General features: G+C 45.3%; 1 long non-coding RNA gene and 1 pseudogene across 1 annotated transcript; both read right to left on the bottom strand.

Moving 5' to 3' along the window:
- Positions 1-8317: 8317 nt before the first annotated feature.
- The window catches only part of LOC119310347, a 64010-nt pseudogene continuing 55319 nt past the window's right edge, over positions 8318-17008 (bottom strand).
- On the bottom strand, positions 11121-13395 carry LOC119312235. The gene is made up of 5 exons (XR_005151281.1): positions 13283-13395; positions 13113-13170; positions 12839-12911; positions 12052-12120; positions 11121-11361 (listed from the first exon to the last, which is right to left on the bottom strand). It is a non-coding gene; the product is annotated as an uncharacterized LOC119312235 (long non-coding RNA).

Genomic DNA, 17008 nt, shown 5'->3' with positions numbered 1-17008 from the left:
CTTGAGCAAGGTAGAGAACACCGGTGGCCGCTAGAGGACGCGGACGAAGCACCTGGTCGAGCCTCACATAGATCATCGGCAAAACGATCCACTGACTGGCTGGCTACACGCACACCATGCAGGCAGGCAAGACCGCAAGATCCACGATCAAGAGTTGCGAACCCACCGGAAAGATTTGGAGAAATCACGTGGCGTCAAAGGAGTACACGCTGACACGATCGCCAAAGCAAACCAGAAACCAGATCCTTAGCAAAACGTCCAAATCGATACCGCCTGAAAACAAAAACAAAAACCAAACAACACGGCGAAGGAACCAAACCGACACAAAAGACGGCGAGCAAGCACGCGCAGCCGAAGATTCGTTCATGATTAGACAACAAAGCTTTGTGTGGAGCAATTAAATAGCATGCGAAACAAATGTCCTTCGCGGTCCGAGAGAAGACATTGCCACATATTTATAGCCTCAACCATACCATCATGAGATTATTGAGCATCGCATTTTACAACTTTAAACGACAACCGGAGAATAGCATGAGATCATGCCTCATAAGTGGTAACAATCGAATCAACTGATAAGAGGACCAAAGGCATAGACAGGAAAATTAACACGGAGAAGTGGCAAGCTGATGTTCGATTGAGGGAAGGACACTAGGCAACTGAGGGTAGCGTTGTCACCAAGTACACTATCATACCCTTGTTGCTTTGCTTGTCCATAACACTTATAATGAGGCTTGCAAGACAGTTCTCTGGTGTTTCATCCTTGTGTTTATCTGAACCAGCTTGCTCATCGTCACAAATCTGCTTCCTTTTATTCTTTCTCGTAGCAGGCGCCTTCCTTGCCAGGGTCAGCTTAACATTGGTCGGTAGCTGGTTCATAGACAAGGCAAACTCAATCAACTATATGAAGAAGTTTGTCAACAAGATGAGATGGACACAAAATTAAATTTGGCAATATCATTCTGACCTGCTGGAGAGCTCCAGTGCCAGGATCATATAAATGTTCACAGTAAAAGGCGTGCTCAACTACTACTGGAAGATTTGAATTTGGAAGGTCATCCTTGTTAGGTTTAATCTTTATTTCATATCTGCATGTGTTTTTGCTTTTGTATTGCATGTAGTTCATTAGGTGAGTCGTGGGTAGGAGTCTTGGAGCAGCAAGCGTGCAAGGCGAGATGCCAGATCGTCTGAAGCGATGTAGATGGTGAGATGCCTGGTGTCGTGTGAATCGGCACGCCGCCGCATGAAACGGCAAGCTGAAGCCAAGGCCCTGAGGAGTAGACAGGTGACTTTGTTAGTATTGCATGCCAGGTCTTTAGGACCCTGGAGAGAATCCAGGAAGAAGATTAGCCGCATGGGTTAATTGGTTAGTGGTGCATTGGTGCGTGGGTTAGTGCCACAAAATTGGAGCGGGTTTGCCCCGGCTGTATCAATGCGTATGTGTTCTATTTAAGAGCTGTACGCCATGTTTGCATTCAGAAAGAGAATACAGAGAAGATAAAATGGCTATGTGATACAACGGCCACCAAATATCTGCGTTCTTGTGTTCTTCCTTGAGCTTTGAGAGGAAGCTAGAGGAAGAAGAAGAGGAGCTGGTGCTGTAAACCTCACATTATCCCTCTATCATCGCAACAGGCACACTAACCATATTTTCACTATAGTACACCTGGATCAAACAACAAAGAAAACTAGATTAAATTCCAAGTGTAAAACATAAAGTTAGGGGCACCCCGCAAACAAAAAAACATAAAGTTAGGTGTAAACACAGGCACAATATGATGGTGATGATGCACGTAAAAAATGTGGTAAACATAAGGTAGAGTGCCAAACCTCTGTGATATCTGAAGAGTAAGCTTTATCCGATGAAATATCCTTGGGCCTGTATAGCCTTCTTACACTGACTTTTGTTGATTTCGATTAGCTTTATAAGATCCAGCAGCAGCATTGACACTCTGCAAACAACATACCACATAGGGCTTCAGGCCCACATTTCTTCCAGCCCGGTAGGCCCCACGGCCCTCGACTCGAGGGAAAAACTCGGGATTGATATACAGGAAGTCATGAACATTTTATGTGACATTTTTTAGGACAAAGCTGGTCTCTGACAGTATTTTGAATTCTTCACCAACCGCTACTCGCTCCTCACAGGAACTACAAGTGCCACCTCCATTACCCATTTTCTCATAAGGGAGGGAGAAAAAGGCACCTTTCTCAGGACAGTATAGGATTTTACAGATAGACTCCACCAGCAAACCTTTCTTCTTCCTATCCTAAGTGTTGGCCTTCTCCACCCTAATAGCTTCCAACTGGTCTCTTCTGCACTTGTGACCCCAGGGAATTAGCTGGAAGTTGACAGTAACCGATTCTCTCATGTCACCTACTTTGAACTGTAAACAGTCATTGGTAAAGAACACCTGTCTTTCGTTTGCAGCGTTCCAGGACAGTGTGTGAACCATTTTGCAGAACTCTTCCATGAATCATTTGTGTGCCATCATGTGTCTCATACATATACTCAACAAAACACATAATGGCTTCTCCTGAATCACCTTCCCATGTGACTGCCCCACCAACAATAATACTTAGATCTCCAACTCTAACACTTATGTACAGAGCTTCTCCAGTGGTGTTTTTCCAACCATTTGACCTTCCCAGTTTATTTCTTCACAAACATCTAATGATGTCACTCTAGACCTTGTTGGTGGCAAGGTCCTCGAAACATGTTCCTCGCCAACTTCAACCTCCCCTTCAGCATCATCTTCTTCCTTTTCTTCCTGTTCCTCCTCAAATACCTTTTGCTCGGCATTCTCATCCCTTCCTTTGAATCCTCTGCGAAATGTGTTGCATAGTAATCACCCCATATCCTGCTGACCGACTTTGTGGTTGTCGCACGCATAAGATTTCGTTTTGATATTGGGGTCATTTTTGCACTTGGGTTCAAATTCCCTCCTCTCGCCACATGAGATTTCTTCTTCATTGCTAGCTTCATTGACCTCTTTCTTCCATCCTCTTGACAAGGCCTGTGACGAAGGCGCACCGTCGAATGTACTCATCTGGATAATTTGCGAACCATTGAAGGATTATCTGTGTCCATGCACCAACATATCTTTCAACAAGTGTTGCATCTTTTGAAATGAAAGCATGGTACCCTCTCTTAAATTCTGCTACTCTCTTGGTAACATGAGCGAAAGAAAGTTTTGATGCGCGAGTTTGTTCTTTTAAAATGGCAATGACACTAACAGCCAGTCTTGCTATTTGAAGGACAGTGTCACACCATGGCGCAACTTGTACCTTGGTTGGCGCAACTTGTACCTTGAATAATATAAATTTTTATGCAAGTTAAGAGGAAGGTTTAGTTGTGAGGGAATGCAAGATCCTAAGTAAAATGCAAAAGACATAAGATCGTAATTGCATGACAAGCTATTGATTGAACATATGTGCGTGCAGTACATAATTGATTCCTGTTCTTGTCAACATAACTGCCTCCGTTTCCTCCTCAATTCTGATTTTCTTGGGTGTGACAAGTGAATCTTCTTCAGATAATTCAAATGCCTTCTCACTGAAATTCGAACGGGCAACTTCTCGTTTTGGTCTCTTGCAGCCAATGGCATCATGACCAATATTGGTGGTAACATTGCTCTCCTCAATTATATTCTCATTTCCGCTTTTAGTCTTTGCTCGGCGTCTCTTTGTTCCTGAAAGCGACACGAATGTTGGACACATTTTTGATAGAAATGTTAGACACATTTTTCAACAAATATTGGACACGCTGATAAATCCGAATGTAGTGCAATTATGTATGCATCAGATGAATCCCATACATAAAATATTAAAATGGCGGTCTAACTACTCAATCTTTTATTGACCCAATATGATTATGCTCACTTACTACACATAGCGGCCTTGTAAAATATATTGTTGAATGATTAGTTAAATGCATGCGTCGCAAATGTACCAATAAATAACAATGGTGTCCCAATCCATAGTTTCATATACTACACCGCACATCAAACTTATAAAAATAATAATATTATGACCGTTTAATTTTCTAATATGGAGAAGTGCAATGTTGCGAAACTATAGCATTTCCAGGAATAAGTTTATCTACAATTTGGGAACCAAAATAGCAAGGTAAGCACATATATCAGCAGTACCAGCAGAATGTGGAGAGTTCGACATAATTCCCTTGTAAAGTTTAGAATCAAGTAGATGGGTCAATTAGAAGTTTAGATAAATATAACAAGCAAATTCCAAAATCAAGAGTTTAGCGGTTACACTGCAAAGCAACAATTTATTAACACATTTTCAAACAAGGACATATATGGAAGAGCTAGACATGGTGAACGCAAAAAATGATGGGGTGGGGAGGGGGACAAAAAACTTACCTGACCGGTTCAATCCACAAATCTCCAGCAATGCCAGATCACGATTCACCACCACCGAAACCAAGACTCATGCACAACATAACGATTAGACTATTAGAAAAACATCCTAATTCGAAGTTCAGATATGAAAACACAGATCTATGCAAACATAACTAGATGCCACCATAAATCAAATAGAAGCACGTCCACCCAAATTCAAACTACGCAAATACAACTAGTGATGTCACCATAAATCACGCGTAGAAGCTTCACCCAGATTTGAACCAAATAGGTGACGCGACGTCACCATGTATAAATCGAAAATAGAATCACAGTAAGCCGGATTCAAACCAAAAGGGGTGATGAAATGGCAAGTATGTTGTTGCAACTCTCTCTCTCTCTCGTAGCTAGATGTAGAAGAAGGAGGAGCACACAGTATACTGGAGTTTCACCCAGCACCAACTGGATTTACAAACACACTCATGACCGTGCTTTGTAGTCGTACAGCAGAGTAGCGCCCACGCACACATGACCCGGCCATGGCCACTAATCCATGCATGCACAAACTACTGGCTGCTGCATGCGATCCGCTCGGCCTCTCGCAACGCACAAACGCGCTGGACGCGGCTCGATCCATCTGATCGCAAGGGCCTTCCAACTGCATGGTGCATGCACAGCTCCTCCACGCCACATGCACGAGTCAAGCTAACTCAGTCCAGCACACGCACATACGAACCTGACACGGACACACACCGCCATACACACACATACGCCACACTTCCGCTGCGTCCCGCCTGTCCCGCACGCACCTGACGCGCCCGACGAGCCCGACACCATCAGTGCGTCTCGCCCGCCCCGCGCGCACCCGACGCGTCCGACGAGTCCGACCACTTCATGCGACGTGGCTTATTCCAACACACCCCCTAAGCCATGGCCTAGAGGAGTCTGCCGTCGTCGACGTTGGCGCCGGCCAAGAGAGCCTGCTCCGCCGCTGGTCCTTTCTGCAGCTGCGGGCACTCGCGCTGGAAGTGCCCGTGCTCCCCGCACTTGTAGCAGCGCCTGCGCCTATTACCGCTGCTCCCCTACGCCACGATGCGCCCATCGTCGTCGGCCCGTGCTCCGCCTTGCTGCCGCTCCCGCGCTCGCCACTGCGCCGCCGTGAACAGGAGTTGTCCGTCCGCCCGCTCGCCGCTGTCCTGCGGTCGACGCCGAACTCGCTCGTTGAACGCGCCCAGCCGCCCGAGCGCTTCGTCGAACGCCATTGTCGTCACGTCGTGGAACTGCTCGATGCCGGCGACGGCGGGGAAGAGCCAATCCGGCACCGTATCCAGCAGCTTCTTGACGAGCGCCGCGTCGCCCAGCGTCTCCCGGAGGTTGGCGTACCTCGCCACCATCGCCGCGAGCCTCCTGCCGTACACGTCGAGCTGCTCGCCGTCCGCCATCTTCAGGCGGTCAAAATCGCCGCGCAGCGTCGCCAGCCTCGCCGCATGGACCAGATCGGCGCCGACGAACCTCACCTTCAGAGAGTCCCATACCTCCCTGGCGGTGAGCTTCGTCGATACCTGCAGCAGCACATCCTCCGGCAATGCCCCGAGAAGCAACGCGCGCGCCATCTTGCCCTTCCGCGCGTTCACCGCCGCGTCGCCCGGCGCCACCGCCTTCCATACGGTGTGGACGTCGAGGATCGCCTGTGCCTTGATGGCCCAGACCGTGTAGTTGTCCGCGGTCATCATCGGTATCGCCATCGTCGCCGATCCGCCCGCGCCGCCGCCGTGTGGGACAAGCGCCATGGTCGTCGGTGATCGCCCGAACCGAAGCTCTGTATATCAATTGTTGTTGCAGCTCTCTCTCTCGTAGCTAGAGGTAGAAGAAGGAGGAGCACACAGTATACTGGAGTTTCACCCGGCTTCGCAGCCCCATTACTATTCTCAGAGCACCAACTGGATTTACAAACACACTCGTGACCGTGCTTTGTAGTCCTACAGCAGAGTAGCGCCCACGCACACATGACCCGGCCATGGCCACTAATCCATGCATGCACAAATTACTGGTTGCTGCATGCGATCCGCTCGGCCTCACGCAACGCACAAACGCGCTGGACGCGGCTCGATCCATCTGATCGCAAGGGCCTTCCAACTGCATGGTGCATGCACAGCTCCTCCACGCCACATGCACGAGTCAAGCTAACTAACTACAGCACACGCACCTACGAACCTGACACGGACACACACGGCCATACACACACATACGCCACACTTCTGCTGCGTGCCGACCGTCCCGCGCCACCTGACGCGCCCGACGAGCACGACACCACCAGTGCGTCCCGCCCGTTCCGCGCGCACCCGACGTGCCCGACGAGCCCGGCCACTCCATGCGACGTGGCTTATTCCAACAAAGTACACAAAGCGATCAGAAGAAATAAAGCAACCAAGAGCAGATGGAGAAAAATGGAGAGAGGCGCGATGCAACCTAGCTATGGGCAATTGGGCACACATGCTCCACACAAGAAAGCAAGATCTACAGATCTGCAAGAAGTATCAATATCAACCATCCATGGAGTGATGGCGTTAATTACCTCGGTGGTGCAATCTGCATCTCCACCAAGGGCAGACCACAGGTCCACCACCAAGGTTGAAACTCTTGCACAATAAACGATGGAATAGACCTTACAGAAGCATCCTAATCAAGGTCAAAACATGGATCTATGCAAATACAAAAAGATGTAACCACGAATTGGACATATAAGCAAGTTCATCTCGTTTCAAAATACACAAACACAAACAGCGATGCCACCATTTATAAATCAAGCCGCAGAAGCACGGTCACCCGGATTCAAACCAAACAAAATACACAAACACAAACAGCGATGCACCATTTATAGATGCAAGTACGGAGAGTGATCGGAACCTATGAGTAGGCGGTCGGTGACACTGCTCCACAGAACAAAGCAAGATCAAGCCAAAAGAAAAAAAACATGATATAAACATGATCCTAGCACTGGTCAGTCGGTTGGCGATCATGATCCATCAAAGGCTAGGAAAAAAGTATGGCACATGCACGTGAAGGAGGTAGAGAACCACATGTAAATCCGGGGTGTGAAGCACCTTGCAGGACGTGGACGAATCCCATCTACACCCACCATGGAGGCGAGAACGGACGCGAGATCCTCGAGCAAAACTTATGGAAAGAAAGATCGGAGAAAACCAGACACAAGACGTGATTCCAGCCTCCCCTGCCTGGTCTCGGCTATCTATATCATTGATCCAAAGCAAAGGTCCGGACGGAAAAATCATGGCGTCGGGTTGGGAGCACTTGAGCAAGGTAGAGAACACCGGTGGCCGCTAGAGGACGCGGACGAAGCACCTGGTCGAGCCTCACATAGATCATCGGCAAAACGATCCACTGACTGGCTGGCTACACGCACACCATGTAGGCAGGCAAGACCGCAAGATCCACGATCAAGAGTTGCGAACCCACCGGAAAGATTTGGAGAAATCACGTGGCGTCAAAGGAGTACACGCTGACACGATCGCCAAAGCAAACCAGAAACCAGATCCTTAGCGAAACGTCCAAATCGATACCGCCCGAAAACAAAAACAAAAACCAAACAACACGGCGAAGGTACCAAACCGACACAAAAGACGGCGAGCAAGCACGCGCAGCCGAAGATTCGTTCATGATTAGACAACAAAGCTTTGTGTGGAGCAATTAAATAGCATGCGAAACAAATGTCCTTCGCGGTCCGAGAGAAGACATTGCCACATATTTATAGCCTCAACCATACCATCATGAGATTATTGAGCATCGCATTTTACAACTTTAAACGACAACCGGAGAATAGCATGAAATCATGCCTCATAAGTGGTAACAATCGAATCAACTGATAAGAGGACCAAAGGCATAGACAGGAAAATTAACACGGAGAAGTGGCAAGCCGATGTTCGATTGAGGGAAGGACACTAGGCAACTGAGGGTAGCGTTGTCACCAAGTACACTATCATACCCTTGTTGCTTTGCTTGTCCATAACACTTATAATGAGGCTTGCAAGACAGTTCTCTGGTGTTTCATCCTTGTGTTTATCTGAACCAGCTTGCTCCTCGTCACAAATCTGCTTCCTTTTATTCTTTCTCGTAGCAGGCGCCTTCCTTGCCAGGGTCAGCTTAACATTGGTCGGTAGCTGGTTCATAGACAAGGCAAACTCAATCAACTATATGAAGAAGTTTGTCAACAAGATGAGATGGACACAAAATTAAATTTGGCAATATCATTCTGACCTGCTGGAGAGCTCCAGTGCCAGGATCATATAAATGTTCACAGTAAAAGGCGTGCTCAACTACTACTGGAAGATTTGAATTTGGAAGGTCATCCTTGTTAGGTTTAATCTTTATTTCATATTTGCATGTGTTTTTGCTTTTGTATTGCATGTAGTTCATTAGGTGAGTCGTGGGTAGGAGTCTTGGAGCAGCAAGCGTGCAAGGCGAGATGCCAGATCGTCTGAAGCGATGTAGATGGTGAGATGCCTGGTGTCGTGTGAATTGGCACGCCGCCGCATGAAACGGCAAGCTGAAGCCAAGGCCCTGAGGAGTAGACGGGTGACTTTGTTAGTATTGCATGCCAGGTCTTTAGGACCCTGGAGAGAATCCAGGAAGAAGATTAGCCGCATGGGTTAGTTGGTTAGTGGTGCATTGGTGCATGGGTTAGTGCCACAAAATTGGAGCGGGTTTGCCCCGGCTGTATCAATGCGTATGTGTTCTATTTAAGAGCTGTACGCCATGTTTGCATTCAGAAAGAGAATACAGAGAAGATAAAATGGCTATGTGATACAACGGCCACCAAATATCTGCGTTCTTGTGTTCTTCCTTGAGCTTTGAGAGGAAGCTAGAGGAAGAAGAAGAGGAGCTGGTGCTGTAAACCTCACATTATCCCTCTATCATCGCAACAGGCACACTAACCATATTTTCACTATAGTACACCTGGATCAAACAACAAAGAAAACTAGATTAAATTCTAAGTGTAAAACATAAAGTTAGGGGCACCCCGCAAACAAAAAAACATAAAGTTAGGTGTAAACACAGGCACAATATGATGGTAATGATGCACGTAAAAAATGTGGTAAACATAAGGTAGAGTGCCAAACCTCTGTGATATCTGAAGAGTAAGCTTTATCCGATGAAATATCCTTGGGCCTGTATAGCCTTCTTACACTGACTTTTGTTGATTTCGATTAGCTTTATAAGATCCAGCAGCAGCATTGACACTCTGCAAACAACATACCACATAGGGCTTCAGGCCCACATTTCTTCCAGCCCGGTAGGCCCCACGGCCCTCGACTCGAGGGAAAAACTCGGGATTGATATACAGGAAGTCATGAATATTTTATGTGACATTTTTTAGGACAAAGCTGGTCTCTGACAGTATTTTGAATTCTTCACCAACCGCTACTCGCTCCTCACAGGAACTACAAGTGCCACCTCCATTACCCATTTTCTCATAAGGGAGGGAGAAAAAGGCACCTTTCTCAGGACAGTATAGGATTTTATAGATAGACTCCACCAGCAAACCTTTCTTCTTCCTATCCTGAGTGTTGGCCTTCTCCACCCTAATAGCTTCCAACTGGTCTCTTCTGCACTTGTGACCCCAGGGAATTAGCTGGAAGTTGACAGTAACCGATTCTCTCATGTCACCTACTTTGAACTGTAAACAGTCATTGGTAAAGAACACCTGTCTTTCGTTTGCAGCGTTCCAGGACAGTGTGTGAACCATTTTGCAGAACTCTTCCATGAATCATTTGTGTGCCATCATGTGTCTCATACATATACTCAACAAAACACATAATGGCTTCTCCTGAATCACCTTCCCATGTGACTGCCCCACCAACAATAATACTTAGATCTCCAACTCTAACACTTATGTACAGAGCTTCTCCAGTGGTGTTTTTCCAACCATTTGACCTTCCCAGTTTATTTCTTCACAAACATCTAATGATGTCACTCTAGACCTTGTTGGTGGCAAGGTCCTCGAAACATGTTCCTCGCCAACTTCAACCTCCCCTTCAGCATCATCTTCTTCCTTTTCTTCCTGTTCCTCCTCAAATACCTTTTGCTCGTCATTCTCACCCCTTCCTTTGAATCCTCTGCGAAATGGGTTGCATAGTAATCACCCCATATCCTGCTGACCGACTTTGTGGTTGTCGCACGCATAAGATTTCGTTTTGATATTGGGGTCATTTTTGCACTTGGGTTCAAATTCCCTCCTCTCGCCACATGAGATTTCTTCTTCATTGCTAGCTTCATGTGACCTCTTTCTTCCATCCTCTTGACAAGCCCTGTGACGAAGGCGCACCGTCGAATGTACTCATCTGGATAATTTGCGAACCGTTGAAGGATTATCTGTGTCCATGCACCACAACATATCTTTCAACAAGTGTTGCATCTTTTGAAATGAAAGCATGGTACCCTCTCTTAAATTCTGCTACTCTCTTGGTAACATGAGCGAAAGAAAGTTTTGATGCGCGAGTTTGTTCTTTTAAAATGGCAATGACACTAACAACCAGTCTTGCTATTTGAAGGACAGTGTCACACCATGGCGCAACTTGTACCTTGGTTGGCGCAACTTGTACCTTGAAGAATATAAATTTTTATGCAAGTTAAGAGGAAGGTTTAGTTGTGAGGGAATGCAAGATCCTAAGTAAAATGCAAAAGACATAAGATCGTAATTGCATGACAAGCTATTGATTGAACATATGTGCGTGCAGTACATAATTGATTCCTGTTCTTGTCAACATAACTGCCTCCGTTTCCTCCTCAATTCTGATTTTCTTGGGTGTGACAAGTGAATCTTCTTCAGATAATTCAAATGCCTTCTCACTGAAATTCGAACGGGCAACTTCTCTTTTTGGTCTCTTGCAGCCAATGGCATCATGACCAATATTGGTGGTAACATTGCTCTCCTCAATTATATTCTCATTTCCGCTTTTAGGCTTTGCTCGGCGTCTCTTTGTTCCTGAAAGCGACAAAAATGTTGGACACATTTTTGATAGAAATGTTAGACACATTTTTCAACAAATATTGGACACGCTGAAAAATCCGAATGTAGTGCAATTATGTATGCATCAGATGAATCCCATACATAAAATATTAAAATGGCGGTCTAACTACTCAATCTTTTATTGACCGAATATGATTATGCTCACTTACTACACATAGCGGCCTTGTAAAATATATTGTTGAATGATTAGTTAAATGCATGCGTCGCAAATGTACCAATAAATAACAATGGTGTCCCAATCCATAGTTTCATATACTACACCGCACATCAAACTTATAAAAATAATAATATTATGACCGTTTAATTTTCTAATATGGAGAAGTGCAATGTTGCGAAACTATAGCATTTCCAGGAATAAGTTTATCTACAATTTGGGAACCAAAATAGCAAGGTAAGCACATATATCAGTAGTACCAGCAGAATGTGGAGAGTTCGACATAATTCCCTTGTATAGTTTAGAATCAAGTAGACGTGTCAATTAGAAGTTTAGATAAATATAACAATCAAATTACAAAATCAAGAGTTTAGCGGTTACACCGCAAAGCAACAATTTATTAACACATTTTCAAACAAGGACATATATGGAAGAGCTAGACATGGTGAACGCAAAAAATGATGGGGTGGGGAGGGGGGCAAAAAACTTACCTGTCCGGTTCAATCTACAAATCTCCGGCAAGGCCAGATCACGATTCACCACCACCAAAACCAAGACTCCTGCACAACATAACGATTAGACTATTAGAAAAACATCGTAATTCAAAGTTCAGATGTGAAAACACAGATCTATGCAAACATAACTAGATTCCACCATAAATCAAATAGAAGCACGTCCACCCAAATTCACACTACGCAAATACAACTAGCGATGTCACCATAAATCGAGCGTAGAAGCTTCACCCAGATTCGAACCAAATAGGTGACAAGACATCATCATGTATAAATCGAAAATAGAATCACAGCAAGTACACAAAGCGATCAGAAGAAATAAAGCAACCAAGAGCAGATGGAGAAAAATGGAGAGAGGCGCGATGCAACCTAGCTATGGGGAATTGGGCACACATGCTCCACACAAGAAAGCAAGATCTACAGATCTGCAAGAAGTATCAATGTCAACCATGCATGGAGTGATGGCGTTAATTACCTCGGTGGTGCAATCCAGGGGCGGGCCCAGGAATTGAAGTGTGTGTATTCAAATTTTAGAAACTTTTTTTGAAGCCTATAGCCTTCAATTTGGCGTGTATAACCGACTATGGCGACACATTGTACTAGTTGTAAAATATATTCAAAAAGATATCTTGTAATATATTATATTTATAAAAATTGACCAATACTTGGAATTGTGCAACATATAGAAGTAATAATTTTTCAACATAACACGGCAATATCTAAGATATATAGAGGATAGAAAATAGAAAATGATAAGAAAGCTTACAAATTACTCCCTCCGTTCCAAAATAAGTGATTCCCGATGCTTTGAAAATGAGTGATGATGTCTTCACCCTTAACTTGCAAGAATAATTCCGTTTTATTGACTAATATTTATAGATTATGCTCATTGTAACAAATTCAAAATTTATAGACACTCTCACATTACAAATTCAAATGAAAAGTTGCAAATTATCATGTATAAACAATTCATAATTGACTGCAAACAACTCTCTAATTTCACTATAATTAAGTAGAAAGACAAGTGGTCAAAAACTTACTTAGTCTTGTACCTTTGTACTGCAGCCTGCTGGACAGTACGAAAAGAAAACCATGTCCCTGCCAGCAGTGAGAAATGAATTCAGTTCGACTAAGAAAATAAGAATGGCATGAGAGAGGAAATCCCAATTTCAGAAGGCGAAGGATTAATATATCTGATTAGCAATTATACCTGAATCTGTGGGCTGTGGCTTGGAGATTGCATCGATGCCTGATGCCCGTTGCGGACTGCAGGGATCAGAATCAAAGGGGGCGAGGGATGGATTTGCTGCTCCATCCGCGCCGCCGCACGCACGTGCGATCGCCAATCAGGCGATGGCAACAGCTCCGGCCGCCTGGTGGCTCGCGTGCGAAGAGATCGAGCAGGGGAAGGAAGGTGCCGATTATCCTGCCGCGTCTGATCGATGGACAGTGCGTGTGCTGTGCGCTACAGCCATTTGGGCCAATGGGCCAAGTCGTGGTGTTGAGGGAAAATAGAGGGTGGGCTAGCCTCTGTTTTGGGCTGAAATGCCTAACTACCATGTGTTGCGTATCAGTTTCGTTTTTCCTTGTACGCACACAGTATATATACCTAGTTTTTTGGCAAAAATCATGGGTATTCTACTGAATACCCTTGAATTAAGGTGGGCCCTCCCCTGGTGCAATCTACATCTCCACCAAGGGCAGACCACAGGTCCACCACCAAGGTTGAAACTCTTGCACAACAAACGATGGAATAGACCTTACAGAAGTATCCTAATCAAGGTCGAAACATGGATCTATGCAAATACAAAAAGATGTAACCACGAATTGGACATTTAAGCAAGTTCATCTGGTTTCAAAATACATCAAACACAAACAGCGATGCCACCATTTATAAATCAAGCCGCAGAAGCACGGTCACCCGGATTCAAACCAAACAAAATACACAAACACAAACAGCGATGCCACCATTTATAGATGCAAGTACGGAGAGTGATCGGAACCTATGAGTAGGCGGCCGGTGACACTGCTCCAGAGAACAAAGCAAGATCAAGCCAAAAGAAAAAAAAACACGATATAGACAGGATCCTAGCACTGGCCGGTCGGTTGGCGATCATGATCCATCGAAGGCTAGGACAAAAGTATGGCACATGCACGTAAAGGAGGTAGAGAACCACATGTAAAACCGGGGTGTGAAGCACCTCAGCAGGACGCGGACGAATCCCATCTACACCCACCATGGAGGCGAGAACGGACGCGAGATCCTCGACCAAAACTCATGAAAAGAAAGATCGGAGAAAACCAGACACAAGACGTGATTCCAGCCCCCCCTACCTGGTCTCGGCTATCTATATCCTTGATCCAAAGCAAAGATCCGGACGGAAAAAGCACGGCGTCGGGTTGGGAGCACTTGAGCAAGGTAGAAAACACCGATGGCCGGTAGAGGACGCGGACGAAGCACCTGGTCGAGCCTCACATAGATCATCGGCAAAACGATCTACTGGCTGGCTGGCTACACGCACATCATGCAGGCAGGCAAGACCGCAAGATCCACGATCAAGAGTTGCGAACCCACTAGAAAGATTTGGAGAAATCGTGTGGCGTCAAAGGAGTACACGCTGACACGATCGGCAAAGCAGACCAGAAACCAGATCCTCAGCGAAACGTCCAAATCGATCCCGCCCAAAAACTAAAACCAAAACCAAACAACAAGAAGAAGGAACCAAACCGACACAAAAGACGGCGAGCAAGCATGCGACGCCGAAGATTCTTTCATGATTAGAAAACTAAGCTTTGTGTGGAGCAATTAAACAACATGCGAAACAAATGTCCTTTGCGGCCCGAGAGAAAGACATTGCCACATATTTATAGCCTCAACCGCACCATCGCGAGATTATTGAGCATGGCATTTTACCACTTTAAACGACAACCGGAGAATCGCATGAGATCATGCCTCATAAGAGGTAACGATTGAATCAACTGATAAGAGGACAAAAGGCATAGATAGGAAAATTAACAGGGAGAAGAGGCAAGCCGAGGTACGATTGAGGGAAGGACACTGGGCAACTGAGGGTAGCGTTGTCACCAAGTACACTATCATAACCTTGTTGCTTTGCTTGTCCGTAACACTTATACTGAGGCTTGCAAGACAGTTCTCTGGTGCTTCATCCTTGTGTTTATCTGAACCAGCTTGCTCGTCGTCACAAATCTACTTCCCATTATTATTTCTCGAAGCAGGCGGCTTCCTTGCCAGGGTGAGCTTAACATTGGTCAGTAGCTGGTTTATAGACACGGCAAACTCAATCAACTATATGAAGAAGTTTGTCAACAAGATGAGATGGACACAAAATTAAATTTGGCAATATCATTCTGACCTGCTAGAGAGCTCCAGTGCCAGGATCATATAAATGTTCACAGTAAAAGGCGTGCTCAATTACTACTGGAAGATTTCAATTTGGAAGGTCATCCTTGTTAGGTTTAATCTTGATTTCATATCTTCATGTGTTCTTGCTTTTGTATTGCATGTAGTTCATTAGGTGAGTCGTGGGTAGGAGTCTTGGAGCAGCAAGCGTGCAAGGCGAGATGCCAGATCGTGTGAAGCGATGTAGATGGTGAGATGCCTGGTGTCGTGTGAATCGGCACGCCGCCGCGTGAAACGACAAGCTGAAGCCAAGGCCCTGAGGAGTAGACGGGTGAGTTTGTTAGTATTGTATGATAGGTCTTTAGGACCCTGGAGAGAATCCAGGAAGAAAATTAGCCGCATGGGTTAGTTGGTTAGTGGTGCATTGGTGCGTGGGCTAGTGCCACAAAATCGGGGCGGGTTTGCCCCGGCTGTATGCATGCGTATGTGTTCTATTTAAAAGCTGTACGCCATGTTTGCTTTGAGAAAGAGGATACAGAAAAGAGAAATGGCTATGTGATACAGCGGCCACCAGATATCTGAGTTCTTGTTTTCTTCCTTGACCTTTGAGAGGAAGCTAGAGGAAGAAGAAGAGGAGCCGGCGATCAGCTCCAGCAGTTTTCTGTAAACCTCAGATTTTCCCTCTATCATCGCAACAGGCACACTAACTATATTTGAATGACTAGCAAATATATTGTTGAATCATTAGTTAAATGCATGAGCCGCAAATGTACCAATAAATAACAATGGTGTCCCAATCCATAGTTTCATATACTACACCGCACATCAAAATTATAAAAATAATAATATTATGACCGTTTAATTTTCTAATATGGAGAAGTGCAATGTTGCGAAACTATAGCATTTTCAGGAATAAGTTTATCTACAATTTGGGAACCAAAATAGCAAGGTAAGCACATATATCAGTAGTACCAGCAGAATGTGGAGAGTTCGACATAATTACCTTGTAAAGTTTAGAATCAAGTACATGTGTCAATTAGAAGTTAAGATCTGGTCGCTCTCGCCTCAACCTCGGCAAGCTCAGGATTTACGCCCTCCCTGCGCATCCATCCTATTCTGGAGATATCAGAGCCAGAGCACATGGACAACATGGAAGTGATGATGACCGCGGCTGTGCTGGCGGAGGCATGGATGCCTGGCTTCAGGCCTCACATCGGGTGTGCGTTCGACTCTGAGAAATTCTCCAACTTGATGTTGCAAATAGAGGTCCTCGCCGGAGGAGGATCTGTCCCCGACTTAGTGAGCAACAACGACGAGAAAGCTGATAAAGGACATACAATTGACTCTTCCTCAACAATGGCAGGCAGGCCAGTTTTAATCCTAAAGAGCATTCTTATGAATTTGCTTATTCTCACTGGAAGAAGTCCTTTCTTCATAAAGCTTTTCACTAATGGCATGAAGGAATCTGATGAGACGCATCCAAGAATTAGGATTGTTGATTTAGAGGAAAATGCTCTTATGGAGCTTCTAAGATTCATGTATAGTGGAAAGTTGACCACAATTGAGGCCAGGGCC

Source organism: Triticum dicoccoides, chromosome 5B, assembly GCF_002162155.2.
Source record: "Triticum dicoccoides isolate Atlit2015 ecotype Zavitan chromosome 5B, WEW_v2.0, whole genome shotgun sequence".
Taxonomy (NCBI): Eukaryota; Viridiplantae; Streptophyta; class Magnoliopsida; order Poales; family Poaceae; genus Triticum; species Triticum dicoccoides.
This window is presented reverse-complemented; position numbering and strand designations above follow the sequence as displayed.